This window comes from Thermobia domestica, chromosome 1 (assembly GCF_964235325.1).
Source record: "Thermobia domestica chromosome 1, izTheDome1.hap1.1, whole genome shotgun sequence".
Lineage (NCBI taxonomy): Eukaryota > Metazoa > Arthropoda > Insecta > Zygentoma > Lepismatidae > Thermobia > Thermobia domestica.
This window is the reverse complement of record NC_137454.1, coordinates 135313940-135323871: the sequence shown is the minus strand read 5'-3', so window position 1 is coordinate 135323871 and position 9932 is coordinate 135313940. Positions and strand designations below refer to the sequence as shown.

At 36.6% G+C, this 9932-nt stretch overlaps 1 pseudogene; it reads left to right on the top strand.

The window, feature by feature from the left end:
• The first annotated feature begins 4546 nt into the window (after positions 1 to 4546).
• Positions 4547 to 6546, top strand: LOC145664627 (glucose dehydrogenase [FAD, quinone] pseudogene; annotated as a pseudogene).
• Positions 6547 to 9932: the final 3386 nt, after the last annotated feature.

Sequence of the window (9932 nt, the reverse complement as noted above, 5' to 3'; positions counted from 1 at the left end):
CAAGTGAAAAAAGAACTTCAGGCACTTTTGGATATTGATATTTTTAATAGTAATAATAGCAATAGGACTTACACTACAACTTGGCTTTCGAGACCTGTGAGTTTTTAGAGCTACCTACTGGAAAAAATACATTTTTGAATCACTGTAATATATAAATTATTATATAAAAAATTGAATGTAACTATGTGTGCCTTATCATCACGGTCAAATTGCAAAGTCAAATGAAATTACTTTTGGTATATAGTTAGGCCCTAATCCAAATTGGGATGTTATATTGCTTTTATTATAATGCATAATATCCTAAGGAGGTAGTGAGTATCCGAATTTTTGCGAAAAAAAAAAATGAGTATCTCGCAAGCCGTTAAACTTACGGAGCTGAAATTCAGTGTATTAAGTATTTATTGAAAATAAACAGAATGTGTCCTAGCATTTTTTAAATTCTCCTTCATGTGGGGGGGGGGGGCACTTTCTATATATGGAAAATTGGTAGTGAGTTGGTTTGTAAAAATGATCGAAAACGATCGATGTTATTTAAGAAAAAAAAATCAGAAACAAAAAATACAGTGCTTGGCTTCATATATCCATTGCTTTCTGCTGTAATAATTGCTGAAACTTATGTTTATTATATGGAGCGCTTACAGTACAGGGCAATCAACCCATAAAATTTGTTAGAAAAATAGGCATAAAATTTGTACTGTAACCTTATTTACACGGAAATTTGAAGTTTGGATTGTACGCATAATTGTATGGAAAATTTTATACTTTTTACCCTTTACGTTGGTCTACTTACTTTGATTTGGAACTTTGAAATTTCATCCTTTTTTCCACTGAAAAGTATTGATAATTCAATAAGGAAATAATTATACTATGATAATTTAATTGAAATTCATCGTAATTTGGCACATGGCAAACAGCAGTGTGGTAATTGAAGTTGAAGAAGGAGGGAAATTCCCATTCACCTCTGAACACTTTCCAGGAACCTCGTTGCCTTTCGCTTTCTAGACGGGGGAGGGAACTTGGTAATGGCATCAAACCTTCATGTGTAATTACAAAAATTAAATTTATAAACAAATAAGAAATCATCAGTTTATCAGGCTTTAATTGATAATTTATTCACAAGATTCCCTATCAAAGCGTGGTAGATGAAGTTTCTGTTCTACATGGGTCGGCATTGCCAACTGACATGGTCGATATGGAAAAGATGTTGTATGGTGATAGAGAGATGATACTCTTGCTGAGTATTTCAAACCTGACCAAGAAAAATCGTTATCAGACTTAAGTCTAACAAGTAGATTGTCGATGAGAAGTTGCAGAAATCGGGTAGAAGTATTATCAATTTCCACGACAGAGTGGGAATGGGGATTTCCCCTTAAGAATTTACAGATGACTGATATTAGAAATCGACTAAGTGCTCAAACATTGTCTAATTTGTTGCTCATCAATGTTAATGGCCCACTGCTAGACATGCTCAAAGTAGACGAGCTAGTTATATCTTGGCTGAAGGATGAACATCATTCCACTGCGGATGATTTACCGCCAAAAAGTTACCAACAGGAAATAAATGCGATTTCAGATTTGTTTTAAGGTGGAAAATTACGAGTTACGGAAAATGTATACTTGTATTACTAATGACTTATTTGTGTTATTCAACTTTGTACCTAATTTTTAGTAAGTCTCTTCTTTGCTTTAGGAAAACTACTTTGAATAAATATTCCTAATAATTGCAATTATGCATATTTGTAACTTAAATTTAACGTGGTGTTTTAGTGATTACACAAATTACAATTATGAGCATACTTTATAGAAATGCTCTCACATAGGGTACCCGAGCACATTTATACCCTATGAACAATTGATTTTTCAAGTCCTTTGTGAGAAAAATACTGTGAACTGAGAAACCATAACCTTTTCCATATGGTACAGGGGTATTTTCCTGCGAATAGAAGTTTCTTGTGGAATGCGTTCAGAAATTAACACTTGCAAGAATACTCTCTTAATACAAGTATATTTTAGGCACACACTAATTTCCCCCCACCTCGAACTGTTTCAATTTCCTCACTGACAAACACTTTACCATTTTATATCGTAAAGGTCAGATTTACCGTTATTGTAACAGAGTGGTGCATGAGCGATTGATTAGAAATTCAAACTCCGATTAGTGACAATTTCACAATCTTGTTTTATTACAAGTGTAAACTCTTTTGTCAGTTCAGAAGAGGCTGTGGATCGTGTTCAGAGTTGATGACGATGGATTTTGGTGAGTCAGAGTAGGTCAAAGTGGATGAGAGTGGTTCATGGTGGGTCACGGTGGGTGGTGGGTCAGAGTGGGTCACGGTGGGTGGTGGGTCAGAGTGGGTCACGGTGGGTGGTGGGTCATGGTGGGTCGTGGGTCAGAGTGGGTCATGGTGGGTGGTAGGTCAGTGAGTCGTGGGTCATGGTGGGTGGTGGGCCAGTGGGTCGTGGGTCAAGTTTTCATTGACCCACGCCAACTCTGGTGGCAATCAACTAGTTTTTTAGTATTCAAATACAAACCGCCTATCTTTCATGTTTATACACAGTGTTGTAATAATAATAATAATAATAATAATAATAATAATAATAATAATAATAATAATAATAATAATAATAATAATAATAATAATAATAATAGCGGTAGTAATAGTAGTACGGAAAATTGAAGTAATAAGATTTTTTCACATATTCAAAGTTTCGAACCTAAAAGTAACGCGTTACTTTCGAAGTAAAGTAACAGTTACTTTTTGGAGGCAAGTAACGCGTTAGTAACGCGTTACATTTTAAGAGAAAGTAAAGTAACTTGTAACGCGTTACACTTTTACAAGTAACTTACCCAACACTGGTTTTAAGCAGCCATCTTGGACTCAATTAAGCTTTGTTTACATTTTGACCCGCCGCCATTTTGCACAGGGTTCTCGTAGAGTCGAGACTTGTTCCATCTTTCATTTAACAAAAGCTTTCAAACGATGTGCTACTTAACCCCTCTTGCCATTTGGGACTTTTGAGTTGGAGCCCACCTAGGACCCTGGGACAAGACGATTTGACTTAAATCGTTGTAATTTGAAAATAATGCCACACGTCTTTTCCTGTTTTCACATTTGTTCCACCGTTTCTAATTTATAAGGGTAGCCATGGACTTTTCAAGTTTTTGTTTACATTTTGAGACGCTGTCAGTTTGCACAGGGTTGTCGTAGAGAGTCGAGAGTTGCTCCGTTTTCTTTTATTTCACAACAGCATTCAAACAATGTGCTACACCCTCTTGCTATTTGAAATTTTTGAGTTGGACCCCGTCCGGGACCCTGAGGGGGCCTCTGGGGCAAACATTTTTACCCCCAAAAGCAGTAAGTATGCCAGAAATTTTTACTTGGGGAATGCTACTACTACTAAGGATTTGAACTGGCGTCCTCTAAGGTGATTGTCCAAGGAATGGAACAGATTATAATCGGTCCATCCAATGTCCGGGGAGAATGGCGGATGCAATAGTGTTTCCCATTCAAAGCGTAGAATGGTGTCCCGGGTCATCCTAGCCACGTGGGGCTTAGCGTTGTCCTGTAACAGGAGGACCCATTTGCGATTCAGAAGTACTGGCTCCAGAGTTTTGAATTTTCTTGAACATGGCTCAACTGCTGACAGTACACAGTTGCATTGATGCTCTGACCAGCTGGCAGCAGTTCCCGATGCACGATGCAGCGAGCAGACCATCAAACACACAGGAGGACCTTCTTCTGGTGCAGTGCTGGTTTCGGCTGTTTTGGAACCGGTTCATGAGATGTTAACCAATGATGACGGCGCCGTGGAGCTTCGTACAGTACCCACTTCTCATCACATGTCGACACCCTGCCCAGAAATGGCTCCTTCCTCAAACGAGACAGCAAAGAAACACAGCTGTCTGCTCGCGTTGATTTCTGGTCAGAAGTCAAATCTCCACTCACACTAAATTATAGTCTCAGTTCCTCAGATGTCTGGCCAATGTCCGCCTTAATTGCTGCGAACAGTGCAAGATCTTCATTTTGTACATGTGTTGGTCTTCCGGCATGTGGTGCGTCTTCGAGTGTTTCGTCACTGTCCTTAAACTTGCTAAATCACCGCTGCACTGTCCGCGTATTCACACCCTCACCAAAGGCCTGTATATCTTCCGCCCCGCTGCAGCGGCGTTTGACCCCAGTTTGAGCTCGTACAGCATACAGGCCCTTATGACGCTCTGTAGTGGTCCCATGTTCCCTTTATCCTTACGCAAGTTCACGGTGTAACTGAAGTGCCACAACCAGGTAATATGTTGGATATATCCACACCAACAACTGGCTTTTGCCTTATCTCCATTCGCATTCAACTCACGGTGAGAAGGCTAATTGAACACAGACCTCCACAAAAAGCGACAGAACTTTCTTGGCTATCTTTATAGATACCAACGAATTTTGAAACAGACTTTTGCTAGATCTATTTGATGTAGGAATATACATACATTTTTTCTTCTATGACCCATCTCACCTCTTCGAAAATCTTATTGTATTTTCTTTTATTTCAGGTAACCATGTTGAGGATTCAAATTCCTTGGAAGGCATTAATACCCCCGCAACTGTTGACAATTTATACCATAGGAAGAATAGCACTAAGTTATGTTCCGGCGTTTGGTTTCCTCTTCCTTATAGAACTCATGATCTATATATTTAGGCCAGATATTATAGATCGAGAAAATCGTGTTCGAGATTGTGGTTTTGTGCAACAGGAATATGATTTTATTGTTGTTGGCGCAGGATCCGCTGGTGCTGTCGTAGCAAACAGGCTTAGTGAAGTAAAACATTGGACAGTGCTATTGATAGAGGCAGGTGGAGATGAGATTCCGATCGCAGACGTTCCAATGGCGGCAATGTCGCTTCCGTTGTCGCATTTGGATTGGAAATTCAAGACAGTGCCACAAGGAACAGCTTGTCTCGCAATGGTTCGTGGGCAGTGTAACTGGCCTCGAGGAAAAGTTCTAGGCGGCAGTAGTGTTCTAAACATGATGATGTACGTCCGTGGGAACAGAAAGGATTATGACCTGTGGGAATCCATGGGAAATCCTGGTTGGAGCTACGAAGATGTACTTCCGTACTTTATAAAGTCCGAAGACTTTCTTATACCTGAATACCAAAATTCACCTTATCACGGAAGAGGTGGATACTTAACTGTAGATCATTTTTATTATCATACAGAGTTAACTCATGCATTTTTAGAAGCTGGGAAAGAGATGGGGTACCCTGTTTTAGATATAAATGGTCCTCAGCAGACTGGGTTTACTGTAACACATGGAACTGTACGTCATGGTTTGCGTTTAAGCACAGCTAAAGCATTTTTGCGTCCAATTAAAGACAGGCCAAACCTTCACATTAGTATGCACACATATGCTGAGAAAATATTGATAGATCCTGTTACAAGAGTAGCATATGGAGTAGTCTTTACTAAGAATGGCAAGAAAAGAATTGTAAAGTCCAGAAAAGAAGTTATTATTAGTATGGGAGCAATACAATCGCCAATGATATTGATGCTTTCAGGAGTGGGGCCGAAACAACATCTTTTGGAACTGAATATTCCTGTAATCCAAAATCTTCCAGTTGGTTATAACTTAATGGACCATGTAGCGCTAGGGGGTACTGTTTTCTTAATAGATAAGCCAGCTGGATTTATCGCACCAAGATTTGGAAATTTGAAAACCATTGCTAATTTTATCTTTAAAAATGAAGGTCCTGCATTAGCACGTCCGGAAGGTGAATGTCTTGCATTCATCAACACAAGATTTGCGAATGCAAGCGACGACTTTCCTGATGTCGAATTGATATTTTCTTCACTTGGTGAAAATACTGACGGGGGAGTTTTCAACAGAAGAAATGTTGGCTTGAGAGATGATTATTATTCAGCTGTATATGAACCAATAATCTACAAAAATTCTTATACTGTTACAATGATGCTTCTTCGACCAGAAAGTAAAGGAATGATCAAACTGCGAAGCAAAAATCCATATGATCATCCTTTAATTTATCCAAATTATTTCACCACACCAAGAGATGTTGAGACATTAATAGATGCAGCGAAATTTGTTCTCAGACTGAGTCAAACAATGGCACTACATCAATACGGAGCAAGAATAAACCCAAATATCATTCCAGGATGTAGAAATTTCATATTTTTGTCTGACGATTACTGGGAATGTGCAATGCGACATTATTCTATGACGATATATCATCCATCAGGAACGTGCAAGATGGGTCCATCATCGGACCCTGGTGCTGTAGTTGATCCCCGATTGCGAGTGTATGGAATAGATGGACTTCGAGTAGTGGATGCCTCTATTATGCCAATGATTGTTAGTGGAAATATCAATGCTCCCACGATTATGATTGCTGAAAAAGCTTCCGATTTAATTAAAGAAGATTGGTTAATAGAAGACAACTTTCACTACTACGATAAATTTAAAAAGTGAAGCAAGTTGAGTGGTTGTTAAAAATATTCGAATGACCATTTAGTGTCGAAACTGTTACAATTTTTAGATATACATTCTTGCCAAACACGTGTCTGTTCGCAATATTAAAATATGTTGTGATTTGAATCATTCAATGTGTGGCTGATTTGAACTTGTACAACGATTAACGAATCTGTGTGGTCGTGCGGGGTCATAATATAAACTTAGTTAAAAAGTGAATAGTTCGGTGAAAATGATGAAAATGAGATTGTAAAAACTTATTTACTCTGAAGGAAATAGTGTTAAGAACCTCTATGAAGACTGCAGTGTTGCTCTTTTACCGTTATTGTGATTATGACTGACAATTTAAGAGCTAGAAGTGTTAAGACTGGTGATTAATGCTTTTAATTACACAAATTTAAAATAGGGATGTAAAGTACAGAAGAAAAAAACCCTGGAAATGATTTACCTTGAGAGAGAAAGGGGGGAAAAAAGACTTGGAAACTACTTAATTGCCGTTTCATCTACTGTAGAGAGTTTTTATGGGGGCAGGAAGTTTTGACCTCCTTCCCCGCCCGTGTACGGATTTAGATACTTATGAGTACATTATTTACTGTTTTCTTAAATTGTGTAATATCACTATCAAATGCTACTAAATAGGCTTACTTTCAGATCCCAAAGTTAATAATTCTCGAGTCGTTCCACAGCATATACTCCTTTTAAGATATATATATGAATAATGTTGATCAGATTGCTAAACTTAGTAGTAACATTCAAAAGAATTTAGATGACACATAGACAGTGCCGTCGCGTGGACTGTAAGTGCCTGGAACGAGAATTCCAGACGCCCTCTCCCCAGTGTGTTATGAAAAACAATCAGAGTTTACTCTGTACTCCTAGATTTAAATATGGAATGTAAGATCATAATGTAAGGTAAAAGAAGTTGGTATTATGTCAGTGTTTTAAAGTGAATAGCTTTTGAAGTTTAAACATAAAAGTTAATGAAAACAGGTTTTTAATTATTATTGAAATCGGGTACCATTCTTATTATGATAAAAAGGCCTTGTGTCCATCTTAAACACAAACTAAATACAACTTTCTTACAAGGCTGTCTATAATCTTTATTATAAATGAACTAGAAATGTTACAGTTTCGGAAGTATATCACTTCCTTCTTCAGACTACTACTCCAAGTGAAATCATAAATAACATTACATCATTTGTTATCTCTACCAATCAGGAATCATTTTTCATTAAAATTCAATATATATGTCCATTGTTGTGACAATTTTAAATTCTTAACAGACATAATACATTGTTAACAAATCTTTACATTTCTTTTAACATATGTGGGAGACCCGGGTTCGATTCCCGGCGGGAGCTCATGTGGTTCGGATTCCACGTTAATCAGTAGGTCCACGTCTCATATAGCCTCGCTGCTGAAAGGGACGCTAAACTAAAATCAACTCAACTTTTAACATATATTAACTAAAATAAATACTAATTAACTACCTAAATATTGAAATTTTCTACCTGAATATTGAAAAAACATAAATAAATTTAATCCTATATTGTCCGTATATTCTACCTTTCTTCTTTCTTCTCTTTTCAAAATGTCCTACCACTCTTCATTAATATTCAAACCACAATTCCAGTTCATAGCTTTATCGTAAAATTCTTTTATCCTCTTCACTTCTTTCCACTTTCTAACCAGTTGTGTCCCCTTCATATTTCAATATTTTCGCTCCTTCCAGTTCATTTCGTGGCCTGTTTCATCGACGTGCTTGTAAATGGCATTAGTCTCTCTCTTCAATCTTACATCATCTTTATGTTGTTTAAAACGTTCTTGCATTCTCTTCCTGGTTTCTCCTACATACACCTTTATATATGTATGTATATGTAGGGAATGTTATTTATGATTTCAGTTGGAGCAGTAGTCTGAAGAAGGAAGTGATATACTTCCGAAACTGTAACATTTCTAGTCAAAAAGATTATAGACAGCCTTATAAGAAAGTTGTATTTAGTTTGTACCATTCTTGTTTATTTTCAACTTGATACACATCAATATAGTAATAGCATACAATATACAAATAAGGATACAAATATTACCCCCCCCCCCGAGTACACGAGGTCTGACAGTATTCCTCGCAACTTTTTGTAAAAAATAAGTTTTAAAATTGTATTGTAATGCCTTTTTTAAAAACTTTTTTTAAAAGTTTAAACCAATATAGGAGAGCCTAAATTTGAATTTTAAGATTTCTTTTTCCATTTTAGTGGGGAGGGATCCTTTAGTTCCCTACATAGCTACTTCCCTGATAGTTAATAAACAAGTTGATGTATGAGGTTAGTACAGAATTGAAGAACTAAAAATATATTTATTTTGTTATTGATTGGAAACTTGCATTTGTGATGCTAACCAGTTATTATCAAGTGGTGTCAAAATAAGCAGATAATTGTAGTATACTATTGCAGTTATTGTGGTATTACTTGAGCATTTCTTGGACGGAATAAGATTAAAGAAATGTTATGGAATTTTACTGAAGTTTCTTCAGTTTGTACCAAACTATCATACGGATAAGAAGTAAGTGCTAGCAGATCTTGGTCACTCTTCCCACAAAGGGCTGCGGAGAGTTCCAGTTGAATAATCCTAGACGATGTTTTACATCACCGGTAATTTTACTTAACCGTGGCCTGATCATTATTAAAATATCTGAATGAACGTTATTTTTAAAAAATAATTTACCAACATAGTCTGAATTCCTTGAATTTTGTTGATTTGTCGTCCCGGTGCCCGGAGCAATCGCCACGCGACGGCCCTGCACATAGATAAAATCTAAAAAAAAAAAAAAAAAAAAAAAAAAAAAAAAAAAAAAATCATACTGATTTTTTAAAATATTTATATTGTTTTATCAATCATGATTAAATACTTCGACTAGTGGGCTAATAAGAAATGCATTTAAGAGTTAATGGAAAGTTTGTTTAATCATACAATTCTGTATCAGGGAATAGAGGTTCGACAAGAAAGATAGGTATGTGTTTTTATTGTACAGCAAAATTTTTAAGCCAATTTAAGTTTTTACGTATGTGGACTAAAAATTTGGAAAAAAAATCTGATCTTGTATACAATTCATGTTAAGTAAACAGTTCGAACGTGTGGTCATGAATCGAAAGGTAAAATGAAATACCGCTTACATATATTTATGAGAAATGTGTTCAAGAAATGATTAATGAGTATCATGCGTTCGAGTACATACATTTATCTAAAAATACAAAGAAAATGAGTTATCATCTCATCTTAAAGAAAGATTTCATCATTTCTGCTACTACGATGGGGGAACGGTGGCACAGTGGTCTGTGGGGTTTATTGTGGTGCATCAAATTGTTTATACTGTAGCCCGACGACATTCATTTAGGTTAAGTGACTGATCTTTGTGCTTCTTGTACTATAAAGTGTATAAAGGACACTATTCAACTCGTCATAC